Raw genomic sequence first — 7500 nt, 5'->3', positions numbered from 1 at the left:
CGGGCCGAGGGAGCGGCGGATCAACCAGCTAGCCTGGCTTTGCTTGGCTTCGTCCCAATGGGCTGCTGTATGGCCTTGCGTTCCCGGGTCGAATTGACCTCGGCGGCCGGAGTCGCCGGTACGACCCGTTCTCTGGCGTTTGCGTTTTCTTTTTAAGATGCGTGGAGTTTTTTCATTGCGGTTATGTGGGTTATGTGGGTGATGGGTGTGTGCCTTTCCTTTTTGTTTCACTGCCATAATACGGAGGGGTACTTTCAACATGGAGTGTGTGTGTGTGTGTGTGTGTGTGTGTGTGTGTGCGTGCGTGCGCGCGCGTGCACGGTGTGTGCGTCTTTTGTTCCGCACACACCATACACACACACACACACACACACAGCGGTACCTTCAATATGAAGGGGTGTGTGTGTGTGTGTGTGTGTGTGTGTGTGTGTGTGTGTGTGTGTATACATGGTGTGTTCGTCTTTTGTTTGTCCTGTTGCTGCATGTTGTTTTTCCCAAAAGAGCCGTCGTCGGGGTCACAAAAGGGGTTTCTCCTGGTATGCTGAAAGGTGGTGACAGGGACGGGGGTGACGGCGAGGTATTTCTCGGCGCGGGTGCTCGCGCCGCCTGACATTGGCCTGCGGTCCCCCTCGGATGGGAGAGCATTCCGCTGCCCCGTGGATGGGGAGTCAAGAATCTTTCTCCCTCCCGCCCGCTCTCCTCCCGTCCGTCCGGTCGTCGTACCTCGCCCAGGGACGTTCTGCAGAAGTGTTGTCGCGTCCCGTTCTCCTGTCCGCGTCGGTGACTGAGCGTAGAAATGCGCACTAGGACGGACCCTGTCTGGCAATGAGTCCCCGCCGGTCGCCCCCGGAGCTCCCGTGCTGCGGCCGGCTCTCTCGACAGCTCTCTGTCGGTCGCTCTTTTAGATGGTCCGGCGGGGGGGCGGTCCGGCGGGCCGCCCGCCCCAACTCTTGAATGCCCTCGGGCTGTGGAAGGAGGCTGTGTGGGAGGGGCACCTTGGGCCAGAGGTCACGGGGAGGGTGGACGGCTAGCCAGTTCGGCTTTGTGGCCTGGGTTGGAAGTCTCACTTTAGAAACCTGCTTGATTGGGAGAGCAGGTGTTTGAACTCAAGTGGAATGGGCTTTTCCTCCTTATTGGCCTTGTCACTTGGCGGGCTGGCGGGCTGGCGGGCTGGCGGGCTGGCGAGCTGGCGGGCTGGCGAGCTGGCGGGCTGGCGGGCGAATCTCCCTTCTCCCGCCAAGAGTTTCAAACAAAGACACGAGAGATCACCCGGATCCACTCACTCCGGTCAGGTTCAGAGCCAGAACGGCAAGGATCGAAGCTCGCCTGGTGACACCCAACCGCCTGCCCACCAACTCGGAACACACTCCCCGGTCTGCCTGCCAAAGACAAATGGCTGGATGGTGTTTGAGGGGAGGGTGGCAGACTCACGTTTCATGGGAGTGGTCTTGATCAACGGAGGTGATGAGCTCAGAAAAACACAAGTCCAGCCAAATGTTCAGGAGGATGTCCATACATGTTGGTTGTTTTTGGCCTGACTCTGTGTCTCTGTCTCTGACCGCACCACCCAAAGGCACGCATCCCCGATCCCGTCTCTGTGTCTGTCTGTCTGTCTGTCTCTCTCTCTCTCTGACTGTGTTGTCCTTTGCGTGACTGTGTGTGTCTGCCCCCGCGCACCCCACACACACACGTGGCACCTGTACACAACACACACACGCCCCCGCACACCACACAAGCAACACACTGTGCACGCCACAGACACACCCCACGCGTGCCCCCCACACACAGCGGCCCCACACCACCCACGTCGTACACCACCCACCCCACCTCTCTCTGCTGTCCTTTCTGTGCAGCAGCAGGGGCAGAGTGTGGGGTGTGTGGGAGATACGCGTGGGGTGTCTGGGGTGTGCCTGTCACTGGTGCGGGTGGGAGGGGCCGTGGGCAGATACACACACACACACACACACACACACACACACACACCCTCTGACTGGGTTGTCCTTTGCCTGGGTGTGTCTCTGACCGCCCCTTCTCGCACCCTCAGGCACACACCGACAGGCATACCCCACACACCCTGGCCCCCCCCCCACACACACACACACCAACCCCCTCCCACCCCCACCCCCCCCCCCCCACACACACACACTCTCTGTGTTGTCCGTGGTGGGTCGGGGATGTGTGGCCAGGGCGTAGGCGAGTGGGGCGTGTGTGGCGAGGCAGAGACACAGCCAGGCAAAGGACAACACAAGTGGTGCGTGCGTGAGTGTGTGTGTGTGGCTGTGTCTCTCTGCCCGCCCCGTCTCACTCGCACCACCCTGTCTCACTCGCACCACCCTCAGGCACACCCCCACACACCCCGCGCATACCCACACACACCCCACCCCCACATACCACACACACACCCACAACACAACACACTGCCCCCACACACGCAACACCTGCGCATGCCACAGACACGCCACGCCACACCACACCACACCACACCCACTGTGTGTGTGTGTGTGTGTGTGTGTGTGTGTGTGTTCCTGTTCCTCGTTTGCTTTCTCCTTCCCTTCCTCATCGTCCCTCTGCCCCTCCCCTCCCTCCACCTTCACAGGACAGGAGTGCCTTTAGATGAGTCTGCCTGGTGTTAATACACCCTTGACATGATTTCTACAGTCTGACCTGTCCCTCGCTGCAGACGAGCAAACCGACAACAACTGAAAGCAACGGTGTTTGCCACTTGGGGCATACCTTCCACAGTCTCTAGTGAGTGACACGCCACCCACTTCCCCGAGCCAATCCTAGGAGCCTTCACCCAAGGCTCTTGCAAACATTCTTCACATCTGTCAGTCCTTCCAAGTCACCCGCCATCATCAGGCGAGGTGTAGAGAACCGATGGAAAAACTGGAGGAACGACTTCTTCCATGGGGTGAGAGGAAATGAGGAAGGAGTAGGATGCTAAAGGTGGGATGCCTGACTTCTTGACGAAGCGAGGATCGATCGGGGGTGGGGGGGGGGGGGGGGAAGAGGGGCAGGACTGTCAACTTAGGACGTCCGGTTAACACGTTGCACATATAAACGGTACATCAAGACAATCAACAAGCAACCATCAAAGTGCTTACAGGGCAGGTAGTAAAAAAAACAAACAAAACAAAAAATCACAAAAAACAAGCGCCCCGCTATGCAGCCCAGGAGAGTGTAGACTTATGACTTTGCATTAACCTCTAAGGGAAAAGAATCTGAAAACCTGAAACGAACACGACTTTGTAAACCCACTCGATACTTCATTTCTGCCATAAGGGTGGTGTCATTTGCATATCTGAGGGGATTGGTACTTCTCCGGGCAACCTCGATTCCAGCTTGTGCTTCATCCCACCCAGCGTTTCTCATGATGTGTACTCAGCATGTAAGCTGGATAAGCAGGGTGACAACATATACAGCCTTGATGGACTCCTTTCCCTATTTGGAACCAGTCTGTTGTGTTCCATGTCTACTTCTGACCTGCAGAAATACCGGGGTTTTGTTTGTTTGTGTTTTGTTTTGTTTTGTTTTTTTAATTCCCTAACCTGAATGAAACAGCAAGAGAGACAGAGAGAAGACGGAGGGGGAGGGGGAGGGGGACGGGGAGCCGGGGGGGAGGGGGACGGGGAGCGGGCGGGGGGGGGGGGGGGAGCGGGTGGGCTAAGTAAGTAAATAAATAAATATTAAATAAATAAATAAGAAAAGGACCCTACCGTTCAATCTGTTGCTTCCCACACACAAAGCAAAAACAGAGGACCCAAAGGACGCAATGCTTACAATGTGAATTTTGAAAGAGGGACAGCCCCTTTGGTCACTTCATACACTACCCCTATCAGCAGAATGCAATCGTTTCTGTTTTTCCCTCTACCTGGTCCTTCCAGACTTCAGAAGCTCTCAGCGAGGGCTCTTATCTCCTTGGCGATAGAGTGATTTTTTCCACACGTTCCTTAGGGGCCCGGAGGATGTTTCCGTGAAGCGGGGGATGCACACTTCTGGATGGGAGAGTCCTGTGCTACGTGTGTTTGTTCCTTTCTTTGCGTGTGGCTCTTCACCCGAGAGGGGGAGTGGGTGGGTCCTGAAGTTTTCCGAGTGGCCTCTGATATCTGGGGGCAACCCTCTCTGGGGGGAAACATGTCCCATGTTCTCTTGCCCTGCTGACGGAGAACTCAAAAGGCCCTGTGCCTGAAGCCCTGCGGATGGAAGCTAGAGGACTTGGTGAACATTTCTGACAGAGCTTCCCCGCTGGCTCACATGGTCTAGAGTCTGCGTGCCATGTCTCTGCCCGCCTGCACCCACAGGCGCACCCCACACACCCACGCTGCACACACACACGGCGGCCCCACGTGGCACCCGTACCCAGCACACGCACACACCACACGTCCCCACACACGCAACACACCTGTGCACACCACAGACACACCCCACGTATACCCACAGACACCACACGCGTACCCGCACACACCACACACACACCCTGCCCCCACACACCACACACACCGGCCTCACACCACCCACTCACTCAGTCACTCACTCACTCCCTCTGACTGTGTTGTCCTTTCTGTGTGGGGGTGGGCCTGCGGGGGGTGGGGGGGGCGGGCAGTGTGTGGTGTGTGGGGGTATGCGTGGGGTGTGTGGGATGTTCCTGGTGCAGGTGTGAGGTGCCGTGGGCAGATACACACACACACACACACACACACACACACACACACACACACACACTCTGGGTTGTCCTTTGCCTGGCTGTGTCTCTGCCCACCCCCTCTCAAATTCGCACCACTGACAGGCACACCCCACACACACCACACACACAACACCTGCGCACGCCACACAGACACACCACACCACACACACGCTGTGTTGTCCTCTGCCTGGCTGTGTCTCTCTGCCCGCCCTCTCTCACACTCACACCACCCTGAGGCACACACCACACGCATCCCCACACCCCCTGCTCTCCCCCCCCCCCACACACACACACTCTGTGTTGTCCTTCGCGTGTGTGGTGTGGGGCGCGGGTGTGGGGGGGATTGTGGTGGGGGGGTGTGGGGGCGGGGAGTGCGGGGTGAGTGTGGGTGCGGGGAGCGCGGGGTGTGTGGGTATGCGTGGGATGTGCCTCCGGGTGGTGCGAGTGTGAGAGCGGGCGGGCAGAGGGACACAGCCAGACACACACCCATGCACACACTCTGTGTTGTTCTTTGCCTGGCTGTGTCTCTCTGCCCGCCCCCTCTCACACTCGCACCACCCAGAGGCACACCCCACACACCCCACACATACCCACACACACTATGCCCCCACACAGCACACACAACACACTCCCCCCCACACACCACACACGCAACACCTGCGCATGCCACAGACACACCACACCACACACACACACACACACACACACACACACACAGTGTGTGTGTTCGTGTTCGTGTTCCTCGCTTTCTCCTTCCCTTCCTCATCGTCCCTATGCCCCTCCCGCCCCTCCCTCCACCTTCACAGGACAGGAGTGCCTTTAAGATGAGCCTGCCTGTTGTTAATACACCCTTGACATGACGATTTCTACACTCTGACCTGTCACGCCTGTAACCTAGGGGGTGGTCAAACCTCCTTGGTACGCTAGGTATATAGCTTTCTCCGTGGAAGGTGGAAGCCTTCCTTCCATCCCTCGCTGCAGACGAGCAAACCGACAACAACTGAAAGCAACGGTGTTTGCCACTTGGGGCATACCTTCCACAGTCTCTAGTGAGTGACACGCCACCCACTTCCCCGAGCCAATCCTAGGAGCCTTCACCCAAGGCTCTTGCAAAACTCTTCACATCTGTCAGTCTTCCAGTCACCTGCCATCATCAGGCGAGGTGTAGAGAACCGATGGAAAAACTGGAGGAATGACTTCTTCCATGGGGTGGGAGGAAATGAGGAAGGAGTAGGATGCTAAAGGTGGGATGCCTGACTTCTTGACGAAGCGAGGATCGATCGGGGTGGGGGGGGTGGAGGAGGGAGGAGCAGGACTGTGAACTTAGGAGGTCCGGTTGAACACGTGCACATATAAACGGTACATCAAGACAATCAACAAGCACCCATCAAAGTGCTTACAGGGCAGGTAGTAAAAAAACAAACAAACAAAACACACACACACACACACACACACACACACACACACACACACAAAACAAGCACCCCACTATGCAGCCCAGGAGAGTAGACTTATGACTTTGCATTAACCTCTAAGGGAAAAGAATCTGAAAACCTGAAACGAACACGACTTGGTAAACCCACTCGATACTTCATTTCTGCCATAAGGGTGGTGTCATTTGCATATCTGAGGGGATTGGTACTTCTCCGGGCAACCTCGATTCCAGCTTGTGCTTCATCCCACCCAGCGTTTCTCATGATGTGTACTCACTCAGCATGTAAGCTGGATAAGCAAGGTGACCACATAACAGCCTTGATGGACTCCTTTCCCTCTTTGGAACCACTCTGTTGTGTTCCATGTCTACTTCTAACTGTTGCTTCCTGACCTGCAGAAATACCGGGTTGTTGTTGTTGTTGTTGTTGTTGTTGTTTGCTTGCTTGCTTGCTTGCTTGCTTGCTTGCTTGCTTGCTTTGTTTTGTTTTGTTCTGTTTTTTAATTCCCTAACCTGAATGAAAAGCGAGAGAGACAGAGAGAAGATGGAGGGATGGGCGGGCGGGCTAAGTAAATAAATAAAAATAAAATAAATAAGAAAAGGACCCTACCGTTCAATCTGTTGCTTCCCACACACAAAGCAAAAACAGAGGACCCAAAGGACACAATGTTTACAATGCGAATTTTGAAAGAGGGACAGCCCCTTTGGTCACTTCATACACTACCCCTATCAGCAGAATGCAATCGTTTCTGTTTTTCCCTCTACCTGGTCCTTCCAGACTTCAGAAGCTCTCAGCGAGGGCTCTTATCTCCTTGGCGATAGAGTGATTTTTTCCACACGTTCCTTAGGGGCCCGGAGGATGTTTCCGTGAAGCGGGGGATACACACTTCTGGATGGGAGAGTCCCGTGCTACGTGTGTTTGTTCCTTTCTTTGCGTGTGGCTCTTCACCCGAGAGGGGGAGTGGGTCCTGAAGTTTTCCGAGTGGCCTCCGATATCTGGGGGCAACCCTCTCTGGGGGGAAACATGTCCCATGTTCTCTTGCCCTGCTGACGGAGAACTCAAAAGGCCCTGTGCCTGAAGCCCTGCGGATGGAAGGTAGAGGACTTGGTGAACATTTCTGACAGAGCTTCCCCGCTGGCTCACACGGTCAAGAGTCTGCCTGCTTCATGCAGGAGACCCGGGTTCCATCCCCGGGCCAGGAAGGTCTCCTGGAGAAGGACATGGCAACCCGCTCCAGTACCCAACTCTGACGTCTAGACATCTCCTTGACTGACTCCCCCTCCACCGACTGGTTTCGAATGAATCCACTCCAGGGATGAACCGGTGTGTTTCTTTGCTTTCCCTACAAGTGCCTCTGAGGAAAAAAATTACCTGATTGCTTGC

This window comes from Dama dama, unplaced genomic scaffold (genome assembly GCF_033118175.1).
Source record: "Dama dama isolate Ldn47 unplaced genomic scaffold, ASM3311817v1 ptg000463l, whole genome shotgun sequence".
In the NCBI taxonomy this organism is placed as follows: domain Eukaryota; kingdom Metazoa; phylum Chordata; class Mammalia; order Artiodactyla; family Cervidae; genus Dama; species Dama dama.
This window is presented reverse-complemented; position numbering follows the sequence as displayed.